Consider the following 12,766-nt stretch of genomic DNA (forward strand, 5'->3'; position numbering starts at 1 on the left):
TTTATGTCCCATATTCTACTATGTACAAAATAAAAGTGTTAACAGTGTAAACATGGAAAAAGTCAACATTTCCTGGAGGCTAAATGTAGGTCAGATGTCAGAGGGAAGCATAAGTGAAGAGGACCTCCTCTTTTGGAAATATCATACGCTGCATGTTTTAATATTTACCACCTTCCTCCTAAGTGTACGTATAATTTGTACCCATGCGTCTCTTGACATATTTTCTGTGCCGGGTACGTACGGGTTTGTGGACCCAAGCCAGACATGCTATCGAGAATTTTAATTTGCCATACACAAAACCTTGAATCAAAATGGGGACTTTAAAGAAGACTCATTCACCAAAGACCACTGTAGCAGGACTTTTTGAACAAACAAGCTTAAATAAATCTGGCCATCTTCTACCGGAGGCTTTCATCACAAGCAGAATGTGAATGCTCACCTACTAATGAGAAACTTCTTGCTTTCTGTTATATAATTGCTGGATGAGGAAGTGCATGCTGCCCAATGTGAATGTTTGGACGAGGGCCCTTTATTGATATTTCATACAAAGTCCTGAGAACAGAGCACGAGTTCATTTGCCAAATGCCTCTTTGCCACTTTTCTCTGCTTTGTGAGGTTTTCCTCTTTTTCCCACTCCTCGTGGTAATACAGCAAGTCTGAGGAATAATTGCTTCTAATGAATTAACTGTCTCCTGTAATTGCTATCAAACATTTCATTATGTGTTTAAATTAAACCAAAAGGCTGAGTCATAGGAATGGCTTTTATAGGAATCTTTAGAGCAAAATTCAGTGTTGCTTCCCAGGATTAGGAATACCAGAAGGTAATGATACATGGTTTGGGAAGATTCCTTAAAGAAGATTGGCAGACCTTCTCAAATTTTCTTTGGCCATATTCACAGATTTTTTAAAATTGAATGGGCGTTTTCACAATTGAATCTAGAAACTAATGTCCTAACACAATAAGTACAATTAGTAGGACATTAGTAGGACTCCCCACAATAAATAGGACAAATCCCTTATAAAACATGCACCTGTTCTTGGAAGTCTACATTTAGTTAGATCTCCATTGACTTAGCAGACTGTTTTGTTCCCCTCCCATGCTGATGTGGCACAAAGAATAAAATCGGTAGACTGTTTCTTGAAACATGAACTCTAGTCTGTGGTTTTAATGTAACCTCACTGCCCTTTCGGGTGAAAAAGTAGAGCCTGGTGCATTGAGAAGATAGAAAGGGTGTAATGGATTTAGGCTGTGGCCAGATGGTGCCTTGTAAAACACTTCAAGTCACTAGAACTTCTTCCTTCATACTTTCTTCAGAAACCTTGGGGGATGTCTTGTCACCATGAATGCCGCTGTCTAATGATAACAGATGTAATCAATGAGTGTCAGTCAATGAGCTTCGTAGTGTCAAAGCTACGTTCACCCCTTTCTCTACATTATCCCTAATCCGTACAATATTACAGAATGGACATAATTTCCCTATTGGGAAACTGAGGCTCAGAAAGTTGTTTCTCAGGTGTCTTCAGCTCATGGAATAAGAGAGGCTAAATAGGTTGGCATTTCAGAAGGTTACTTTTCACTGGTGTCTCCCAGGACTCCTCTAAGTGCACCGCCGTGGGTTCCCAGAGGAAGGCGCAGAAATCTTTGAGGGGGACGGGTTTGGGGAGGCACTGGCCTAACCTACTGGGTTTACTGTTGTCACCAGGGATCCTTCAGTGTCCACCTGTTAAATTAGTTGCACCAAGGATGGGAGAGGAGAGGAGAAAGGGCAGCTGGGAGAATTCAGGTCAGATTTCACGATTACTTTGGGAACTGGTGATGAGCTGCACGGGTTTGGGCCCCAGACCTACAGGTGGGAGTAGACCGTTGAGGGGGTATAAACCCCGATGGGGTGAGCAGGTCTAAATAAGACCCACCTGAGGAGAGTAGCAAGTCACACAGTCCATTTGGCACTTGTACGGTGGCGGCACTGTCCCTCTCTGCGACTTTCTTACCGGGCAGGGGTATTTGATCTCTCGTAGGGAGGTCCTGTTCCCTCCTTTGTCGTTCAGGATTAATTTTCTGGATCAGGATTCAGCAAGCACTCAGCCCTCAGGGGGCTCGCAAAGCTGTGGATTTTTGCAGGAGGCACAGGAGATGAAGAATGGGTGGGGGGGTGGGGGACAAAAGAAAATGAAGGAGAAAGCTTGAGTGTGTAGTTGGTGAGTAAATGCGATGAGGACATGGACGCCTCCGCAGGCCTTAACCTAGTCCCTTTGAATGCTTGGTTCACTTAGAATTAAGGAATCTTCGAGATTAAGAGAGCTTGTTTTATAGAGGAGAAACTGGCTCAAAGATAAATAATTATCCTTCACCTCGCAGCTAGTTAATGGCAAGCCCGGGACGAGACCCAAGTCTCTGATTTCCTGTTTATTATTCCCGTTCATTCTTATTTCCACCAGAACATTGCATGGAGTCTCTGTGGGAGGTGCCTGTAATCTGGATGAATAAATGAATCATCATGGTTTCAGAGGATGGTAGGTGGGGAGTACTGCAGTTTAGAGGAAACTCCGTGAGGGAAATAAGATCTGAGTCCCAAAGATGATGGGTCGATACTAGAATGGCAGATGGCAAGGAACATAGCTGTGGCAAGAGTGACGTGGGAATAGGGTCGGGTTGAAGAGTTGAAAAGTATATACTTGAGGAGTAACTTGGCTGGCATCTCAGATTTGGGCTGAGAAAAATTAAAACCAAAATTGGAAAGGTGGGTATGGACCCGATGTGGAATTTTTCCCATGAGGGCTAAATAGTTGAGCCAGCCATTCATTCTATCTCAGCCCACCTGCCTGGCTGATGCCTGGCTGTTCTGCCTTCTACTGCCCACAGGCCCACCCCGTCACTCGCTCGTCTAGACTGATAAACTCTCACAGGCTCACTGTTGGCGGTCTTACTCCTGTAGCCCGTCCTTGGCATGTGTCATGTGCCTTGTGTCCCTGAAAGTCTGTCCTGCGCGTCTGAAGATCAAATCCTCAGAATCCAAGAACTTGGGTTTTCACTTGAGCTTTTTAAAAAATGATCTGGGGGGTGGGATGCGGCTGGGTGGCTCAGTCGGTTAAGTGTCTGCCTTCGGCTCAGGTCATGATCCCAGGGTTGTGGGATTAAGTCCCAAGTCGGGCTCCCTGCTCAGCAGGGAGTCTATTTCTCCCTCTCCCTCTGCCTTTCCCTCATTTGTGTGTGTGAGCTCTCTCTCTCTCTCAAATAAATAAATAAAATCTTTCAAAACAAATAAATAGATAAAAGTAAAAAAATCATCTGGGGGCATGTTATCCCATTTCCTGAGGCTTTTAATGTCCCATATGCCTTGTGTTTATCATTGAAAACCACGTCAGAAGATCGCTGATTGCTACCTTATTGAGAACTCTCTTGTGTGGAAAAGCCTTTGGGTAAGTAAGGTGAGGAAAACAAGAATGGGTATTTAGAGACTACTTAGAACCAAATAGAAGATTATGTCCAAAAGAAGACTATGGTCTAGGATTTCTGTTTTTCTTTCTTTTATAGCTGAAAATTATGGAGCACTTACCTATAGGACATTAAGTGCTTAATATGTACTGTCTCATTTAATTATTACAGAACTTATATGAGGCAGATCCTGGGATCATTGCCATTACAGAAAGTTCAAGCATCTTCTTAGGACACCACCCCCGGCTGTGGCGTGTCAGAGTCTGTGAATGAGTGGCCTTCTCACATATCATCTACCAGGCACTCATTTTCACCACTAGCATTGGCTCTGTAACAACTACGTAGACCTTAAGTTGAATAATTTTGGGCCAAAGGCTCATGATCCAGAAAGCAAATACATTTTGAGAGGCCTGCATTAATGACATCAAGAAGCAATTGTAAAAGGTGTTAGAATGCAGAAAAATCTAGTCTAGAGTTTAAGGTCATGGGCTCTGGAGTCCGAATCCTGCCTCTACCCTCTACTACTATCAGCTGGCTTCTGGATAAAATAAACCACCTCTGTGTGTCCGAGTTTCCCGATCGACACAACAGAGAGAGATAATAGCCCTGACACCGTAGGTCGTTTGGGGGGTTAGCTGAGCTAATACATATGAAGTACTTAGCTCCATGGCTGGTGCATTGGGAGTGCTCAGTTTGTTTGCTGGAACTCATCCAGTATTTTTAGATCATTCTAGAGTTGCCCACTGCATCATGCCCATGGCATCACACACACACTGGTATCCTGTGAAAGCGGACAGTACTCTGACAAAATGATCCATGCTCTTAGGTTAATGTTCTCCCAGGAAACATGCTTGCATCTTTATTTTTTTTAAAAAGATTTATTTATTTATTAGAGAGAAGGGGGGAGGGGCAGAGGGAAAGGGAGAGAGAGTCCCAAGACTCCACAAGCAGACTCTGCACTGAGCGTGGAGTGCATCTCGGGGCTTAGTCTCCAGACCCTGAGATCATGACCTGAGCCAAAACCGAGAGTCGGGCGCTTAACCAACTGAGTCGCCCAGCTTCCCCTGTGCTTGCTTCTTTAGACAGGTCTTCTGACTATAGTGATTTACTCCAAAGAAATTAAGATGGGACCAGAAAGGGTAGAATTTTCAGATTTTTTAGGAAATTAGAGGAGCTATAATATCCTGAATCTACTTGCATTTGAGAATTCTACCTCAGCTATTCGAATGTTCACTGACTCAAGTCTCGTCCCGCGATGGTAACATATGGGCTCTTGACATCTTACTTGCTTGCGCTCAATTATATTCTGATATTTTTCTGATATTTTGATACATGAGCACGTATTTGACTTGTCTCTTCAAGAAATGTGTATGTTCCTTAATCACAGAAGAAACTAAATCTTCTCCTTCTTTCAGAGGACGTGATTTTATTTCTTAAATGGAATATGTATGAATATGTATTTTTTTATTTGAATAAAATAGTGCTAATGATTATGAGCCAGTATTTTTGCCTACCCTGGAGGAGAGGAGAAGACCGTTGCTTGAGGGTTTTCTATTTCTTGTCAGACCAGAAGATGCTTCTCCACATGTGAGCATCATTGCCTAAGTTGAAATTGTCCATGACTGTCAGTTGGTCAGAAACGGATAATGCTGTGAGGAGTTCATCCAGGTCCCAGTCAGACCCTCTGTCTCCATTCGTACTCCTCACTGTGAGTAGACAGGCACTGATGGTGGTGATATAGTCCTTCGTTGAGGGGAGATAAGTGAGGTCACTTGAGGGTCAGTAGTGCCCCTTTTTCAGCACGTTGGAGGTAAATGATGGATGGTAGGTTGACAGCCGACACGGGGTGGAATCCACATCTAGTCAGGCCATAGTCAGGATTCACTCTTCTCATCAGATGGTCAACTGAGCAAGAGACGGGTGTGCTCCTCTACTGTTTACCAGATGGCTGGGCTAGGCCTGAAGGTTATAATGGTGAACAAGACGCAGTCCCTGCTCTTAAGTAGCTCTCTATCTAGTGAGATAATAAAATGACAACTTACGTTATCAACCCATCCAGTGTGTGTTGGGCACCGTGCTAAGCACATTACATAAATTAACTCATTTAGTATCACCCTGACGTTCGCCATCGTTGACAGCAAGAGGCTCTTCTGTAAATTATTTCCCTTCTGTTTGTCTTTTAACTCCTATAATAAAACCAGTAAGACATGGTAACATGAGGTTACTTCTTTCAAGTTGGCAATGTTAAGAACACATTCATTTCCCAAAGAATTTGAGGCGGTTCACAAAGTACAATAAATAATTGAGCAAATCTGAATGGAAGGAGAAAATGAGGTAAGGCTAGTACAGAGATATGGCCCATATGCTTTTACTTCTTAGTTGTCAAGAGAGAGAAAGAAAAATGAAATAGACATTTGCAAGATGAAGGGGCCCATCAGATAAAAACAAACCAAAAGAACTACAACCTTTCAGGAAATTGAAATCTGAGAAAAATGATTTCTCCTATCGTAATCCTTGGGATGTATCATACACAAACTCCTCCAACACATTTCTACTACAGTGAGAGCCCTAGGACCGGAAATCACAGCCCGTAGCGCTGATCAGTGGCCTAACACCAAAGCAGAATTTATTAAAAGTGGTATGATCCAGGGCACTTGGGTGGCTCAGCGAGTTAAGTGTCCAACTCTTGATTTTGGCTCAGGGTCGTGAGATTGAGCCCCGAGTCAGGCTCCGCACTCAGTGGGGAGTCTGCTTGAGATTCTCTCTCTCACTTTCCCTCTGCTCCTCCCTGACACGTGTGTGCGTCCTCTCTCACTCAAATAAATAATCTTTGTTTTTTTAAAGTTCTATTTCAGAACTATTCAAAGGATTGAAAAGACTGTAAGTCCTCTGAGCAATTTTCTGTGACTCTGATTCCCACGGTTGGGCTTTTGCTGTCCAGGCTGACAGAACTAAGAGGTGGTAAAACTATGATTTGAACTCAGGTCGGACTAGGTCTAGGTTCTGTGCTCCTAATGCTATGTTGTGATCGCCCACCCCTATTCCTGAAGGCTGTCTGGACATGTCAGCCTCGACAACTATATAATAAGTCATGTGCTTTCTTCCTTTCCATGAGAACAAAATGTAACCATAGCTTGAAATATTTAGAGTTAATACCTGAAGACTCCTTGAATGAGTTTAAGGATATTATTTATAGCTCCTCTTGAGATTTCCCTGATGAAGAATTCTTATTTATCAAATCACCCTTCCTCAGCTGACCACTCTTTCACTTAGAAGAAAAACGAAGGAACAAAATAGGTGTTCTTGTGAAGACCCACATCTGGGTGTGGCCAAGGAAGTATCCACCCTTGGTCCCCCCGGAAATAGGGTTACCAGGATGCCTTGGCCCTTGGCTCAGATTCTGTAAAAGAGAGAGGGCCAGAGTCAGGGGTAGCTTGGAGCTCTTGGTGGAAGCAAGCAGGGAGAGAGGAGGAAGGAAAGCAGAGGCTGGGAAGACAGGCCTTGTTCTGAGTGTGAATGGACCACGAGACCCTGGAGGGCAGGAAGCAGCACAGGCCAAGACGCTCACGGAAAAGCTTTTATCGAAACAGAGGTGGCCAGGGCTCTGGATCACCTCCACCATTGTCCAAGGAGCTGACCCAGAGCCTTCAGTCCCCGAGAAGCCTTCTCCACTCCCCCCTCTCCATTCAGACAAGAAGTAGTTTTCAGTATGGGCTCCAAGGCGTCACAAGGTCTCTCCGTGCGCAAGAGAGTCACTCGCCCAGGATCCCCTTGGCGTGACCCTGTGACCACCCCGAAGGCCCAGGCCCTCTTCCTGGAGCACAAGGAGCAGGAACCATTCTGTCTAAACACTCCTTCCAACTCCACACCTTTTTCTGCCAGCATCCCCTCCCCTATATTGTTTTATTTGTTTTGAGACAACGTGAGAGGAGGGGAACAGAGAGTGTTTGCAGATTCTATTAATCTGATGGCTCAGACACACTAGCACTAATGTTTTGACATGACACCCACGGTAGCAGAGGAAAGTTTACATCAGGCCCTCATACAGGATGGCGCGCCATCACGGGGACCAGCCCCAGCCGTGCCCTCTGGCAGGCTGCCAGGTGGTCCTTTTTTTTTTTTTCCTTTCTAGTTTTTTTGAAAGACATTTTACAGCCTCGATTTGCTCTTTATTACTGCTCTACCCCTTTGTTTCCTAACTTGAAATGATTCAGTATTCTGTACAAACAGATTCTAATCAGAGTTAGCACGTGCAGTCAAATCCCATTAAACAGATAAGCAGAGTCCACACCAGAAGTCCTCAGATTTCATCATCCAAAAAAGAAAAAAAAGGAGAGGGAGGTTATTCTGTCTTGAGACTTTCTAGAGCTTTCTAGAGCCTCTTTTCCAACTGAATGTGCTTTCATCATAAATCGATATACACGTTCATTCCTAGGCATGGCTCAGGATCAAATAGGCAGCCATTGGGTATTGGGTGCTCGGCTCACCACGGCGCACCCCCGCCCCCACCCCAGAGGTCCTCCTTAAAGTCTTCTGCCTGCTACAAGCGTATTGGAATTCATAATAAAACAGGCCAGCTGCATCCCAGAACATGTCCAGGGATTGTGCAGACACAAGTGAGTTATAGGGAAAGACAAAGATTGTGATAAAAGTTGGATTTGTTATTTCGTTGCAAGATTTTATTAAATGATAAAATTCATCAGCCGGTAGGAGCCCAAGAGTTCCTGTAGTTTTAGCATCAAGACATTTTGATGATGAAAACAAACCAGAATTTATGTCAAAAATGTAATTATAAAATATGTCTCTGCCCTTTCCCCTTCCACCAAAGGACTGGGGGCTGCTTCTCCTCTTGAAAGCTAATTTTTCACTTTCCCTTGGTGTCTGACTTTGTGCCAGTTTGATTCAGAGGACCCCCAGAGTTTTCCTCTAACCTATGACTCCGAGCCAGATTCACCCTGTGAAGCACGGTGATTAAGGTTTGGGGAGGTTCCTTGGGAACAGAATTCATCTTGTGTGATGGGTTGAGTTCTGGTGTGGTGGAAAGAGTGGAATATATCTGGGTTCTGATCCCAGGTCTGCTACTTTCCCTGTGAGTCTGAGCAAGGCATTGGTTTTTCTGAGTCTTTGTTTCCTTTGTTGTAAAAAGGTTTTTGAAATGGGCATAATAATGCTTGCTTCACCGAAGGGGGACTGTGAGAATTAGTTGGACTATGAGAATTAAATGTGTTTATCGTCCCCCACCCACCAAGCCTAGGCCTGGCACATTAGTAGCAGCTCAGGAACAGCCAGGTCCCTTCAGCCGACCAAGAGTCCGGATTTAGCAGAACAGAAATGTTGAAAGAAAGATCAGCTTAATATCATTTATTTATCATGGGATGAAAGGAAGCCAAAAAAAAAAAAAATCTCTTTATCTTGAGATTCAGGCTATGGAGTAGACCTTCTAGAATTTGCTAGAAATCATTTAAGAAATGAGAAGTCCTACTGGATATCTCCAGGAGGCATGGGTATCATAACAGGCACTAAACAGACAGTCAGTTTCTAGAAAGGCTCAGTGAAGTGTTGAACCGTTCTGAGGATGCCACTTCCAAGAATACAGATACTAACCATCAATGGCGAAAGCTCACCCAGCTGGACGCTTCCTTCTGATTCCCCAGATGCAGCCATCCATCCTCTAAAGAAAAGAAAGTGTGAGCTCTGCATTCGAGGTAGGGGGAGGGGAGAGGAAGGCAGGAGGAATGAACAAAATCTGAAGATCAGAATTGTTCAAAGCCAGCACTAAGAAAAAGCACAGGTGAACACAAGAGGTACGGTACCTTTGGGTGCACTCTGCCTGGCATTTCCTGTAAAGGCAATCCAAAGGATTTGTGAAGGTGAGTGGGAACTCTCCTTCAGTCTCTGATTCTGGGACGAAAAAGGGAACTCTAATTAAAACTGTAATTCTGCGGCATGTACACTTTGAGCACGTAATACACATTTTGGTGGGTGATAAGAGTTGTTTGCCGTATTTTGGAAAGAAGCTTTACGGCAGAAAGGGAGAAAAAACCACAAAAAAACAAAAACAAAAAACAAACCATTAAATCCCCAATGCAAATAGAATTGGTGTAGTGAATGTTGGAGAAGGCTTTCCTTTCTGTATACAAAGCAGCCCTGAAGTATAATAATCTCTCGGTATGCAGTGGTATTCCGTGGATATTATGTTGCCTGTGGGGAAGGGTTCAGTGCACAGATGCTGGGAACGAGCCAGAACGGATGACAAATTCTGCCTCTGCCATTTACTAGCTGTTTAACCTTGGGTAATTTACTTAACCTCTCTAATCTTCAATCTCCCTGTCCCTTAAAGGGGGGATGATAGTACCTACTTTTTAGGTTGTTGTGTGGGTTAATGAGATAGAGTATGAATCACTTAGCACGGTGCTTAGCATGCACAAAATACCCTTATTATAATAGAGCATAATATTGCATGGTGTAGATTACAATTATTGTAGCCCATGGCTGGTTAGCTTGCCTGTTAAGACCAGCAGTCAGGATTGTATGTTTAACCTCAGTGTTGGCTTTGCCTTTGTGGCCCCAGACTGCCTTCATCTGTCTTTGGTCACAGAGGAGCCAAATGTTTGATTGTGAAGGGAATAGGGCAAATCCATCACGACTACAGGAAAAATCAACCCAAAGCTGCAGGTCTGTCCTGTCATTTACATCTATGGAGGGTGGTGTTTTCCCATTACGTGCGGAAAGCAGCAGCCTGGTTACTTAGACCAGGTGGGAGAGTCCCACAGACGGCTCCTACTTGGAGGTAGACAGACTGACTTGTCACACATAGAGTCACAGCTCCGTGTGTTAGATGTCAAATTGCCTGTTTTAACTTATTTATATCAATCTCTAGTCCAAAACTAATTTGTTTCAACTCCAGGGCAATTGATGAGATGACTTGGAGTACACCCTTACCCCGGAAATTTTTTGCGTCTCAATGGTTATAAATACCTCCGTGCCATTGTATTTGTCGTGCTATATGCAAATGGAGGTAGGAGTCTGAACGCTCATTAGGCCAGGGACAGAGGCTTGGAGCATGGAGAGGACCGCGTGGAGCTGAAGCTGATAACAGTGGCCTTGTCCAGAATAGTGCCTGGGAGCTTTCTTATCTCCCTTTGGCAGGAGGTGCTGTGGGCTTCCTGTGCGAAATCAGGAGTGAACGCTGCTTTCCTCTTGTTGTTCGGCTTCCTCCCCCCTCAAGACGGTTCCCAGCACAGTGATTATCTTTGCATCTTCAAACATGGCACAATCTACTTCCTTAAGAGCTTGATGTATTCTTAAGGCTTAGGCAAATTCCCCTCCCCCTCAATCTCTTTTCAAGTGCTGTTATATAGTCAGGCTCCTAAATGACATTCTATTTTTATGGTTCCAATTACAAAGAGGGAAAAAAAAAAACCAGTCCCTAAATTAGAAAATGGCCATAGAATCTGTCCTTTGCACTGGAAGGACCTTGCCTTGAGTCTAGCCTATAGTTTCCATACTGGGGCCTGTGCCGCCAGCAGCCGCCCCTGGGGGCGGGGTGGGGGTCAGAGGCTGACAGCCCTGCGTGAACTTGGGCAGCAGACTGCACTTCCCTCGGGAAATGCCTAGACTCGCTGTACTCGAACATATTTCTTTGCCTTTCCTGAAGACCAATTAAGATCTCTGTCTGAGGCATTCGTTTATCTTTTTCACTTCTTTGGGGGGGGGGGGAATGAAATTAAAAGCTTCTTTTCCAGATACAAGAGAAAACTTCAGCTGTTTGGCGGCACAATGCCAAGTACACACGCACATGTCCAGTACAGGTGTGCACGTGTAATAAAGCCCATCTCCATGTAAGGCATATGTACGTTGGATATACTCGCGTGTGTACTGAGTGTGTGTGAAGGACGTGAGGTCAAATGGCGGTTCAAGGCATGGATGTAACAGCCCAGAGAACAGAGGGGATAGCAGAATGACTTAGGATTTCAAAACTATAGCATTACAATGTTTCAAGTAAAGGAGAAAGTATATAATTTCTCTTGGGCTCATTTTCCTCCACTAATAACAGTTAAAATGTTTGCTTATTTTACCCGATGACTATAAAAACTATCTAGTAGAAATGGCATAAATTCCTTAAGGAATGGCCAGTCCTTATTATTCTTCTTACTTTAAATCTTATAATCTAACTGTAAAAGACATTTTGCCAACATTTGGGAAAATCTGCAGGTACAATTAGGTGTAATAATGGTGTTGTTGTTATCTTAGAAAATGTGCATTCTTTTAGGGATATGCACTGACATATGTAAGGGCTGAAATGACAGGACATCTGAGATTTGCTTTAAAATACTCCACAAAAGAGGAAGATGGGGGGAAAAAAAAACAAGGATAGACAAAACAACTGTGGCAAAATCTGGATAACTGTTGAGTCTGGGTGATGAGTATATGGGGCTTTATTACACTAGGGCTGTGCTTCCCAAGATGTTTGAAAATAATGAACAATGAAAACAAATGAAACCTCTTGCTAGAAATAGTGTATCTGTCCCCCATGCCTGTGCGTATATTAGCAGGTGTCCATAGAGTGCCAATGACATGCTCCGCCCTTGCTGTGACATGAGGACAGAGTGTATAGTAGATGTGGTCTCCTGGAACTTCTGGCCCAGTGGGGCCACTTAGCACGTGGGGAATGCTCTGGGGGCGGACATGACAGGTTGGGAGAGGAGACCACCCAGGAAGACTCGGTGGTTTAACAGTCTGGAGTTCCTTCTCAGCTCAAAGACCAGAGAGGGATAATCACTGAACATTTTCCTAGTCATCACAATCTTATCTATACTACCTTCTTCCTCGACTTATTTTATTTTTTCACTGTCATCTTATGTAAATCATGGCTACCATGGGCCTCTTACGATCAACTGCTCATTCTCTCTGGAAATTGGGCTGTGAAATTCCTCCTGGTTTGAAAATCCCCGTAATTTGCCCACGACAAGTACAGATTAGAGCCCGGGAGGCTCTCTGCTCACCACAAATTCTAGGTAGGGAATGGACTATGAATGGCCTTGGCTGTTGGACAAAGAAGCCTGGCCTTTCTTCAGTCTTTGGAGCTTTGGGAGCAAAAAGGATTCCACTAAAAACCAGAGCATTCAGGGTTTGGTCTGGGAGCAGTTTTGTGACTGTTGAGATTAATAACTATTTCCACCAAAATTTGAGTAAGAAACCATATGAAAACAGAAGCTTGCTGATAAGAATGTGTATTTGGGGGCGCCTGGGTGGCGCAGTCATTAAGCGTCTGCCTTCGGCTCAGAGCGTGGTCCCGGAGTCCTGGGATCGAGCCCCACATCAGGCTCC

At 44.1% G+C, this 12,766-nt stretch overlaps 1 protein-coding gene across 1 annotated transcript in view; it reads left to right on the forward strand.

Moving 5' to 3' along the window:
* FLT1 (fms related receptor tyrosine kinase 1) overlaps window positions 1–12,766 on the forward strand; it is a 171,397-nt gene that overhangs the window by 66,200 nt on the left and 92,431 nt on the right. The gene's annotated exons all lie outside the window — the stretch shown is intronic.

This window comes from Ursus arctos, unplaced genomic scaffold (genome assembly GCF_023065955.2).
Source record: "Ursus arctos isolate Adak ecotype North America unplaced genomic scaffold, UrsArc2.0 scaffold_10, whole genome shotgun sequence".
Classification (NCBI taxonomy): Eukaryota; Metazoa; Chordata; class Mammalia; order Carnivora; family Ursidae; genus Ursus; species Ursus arctos.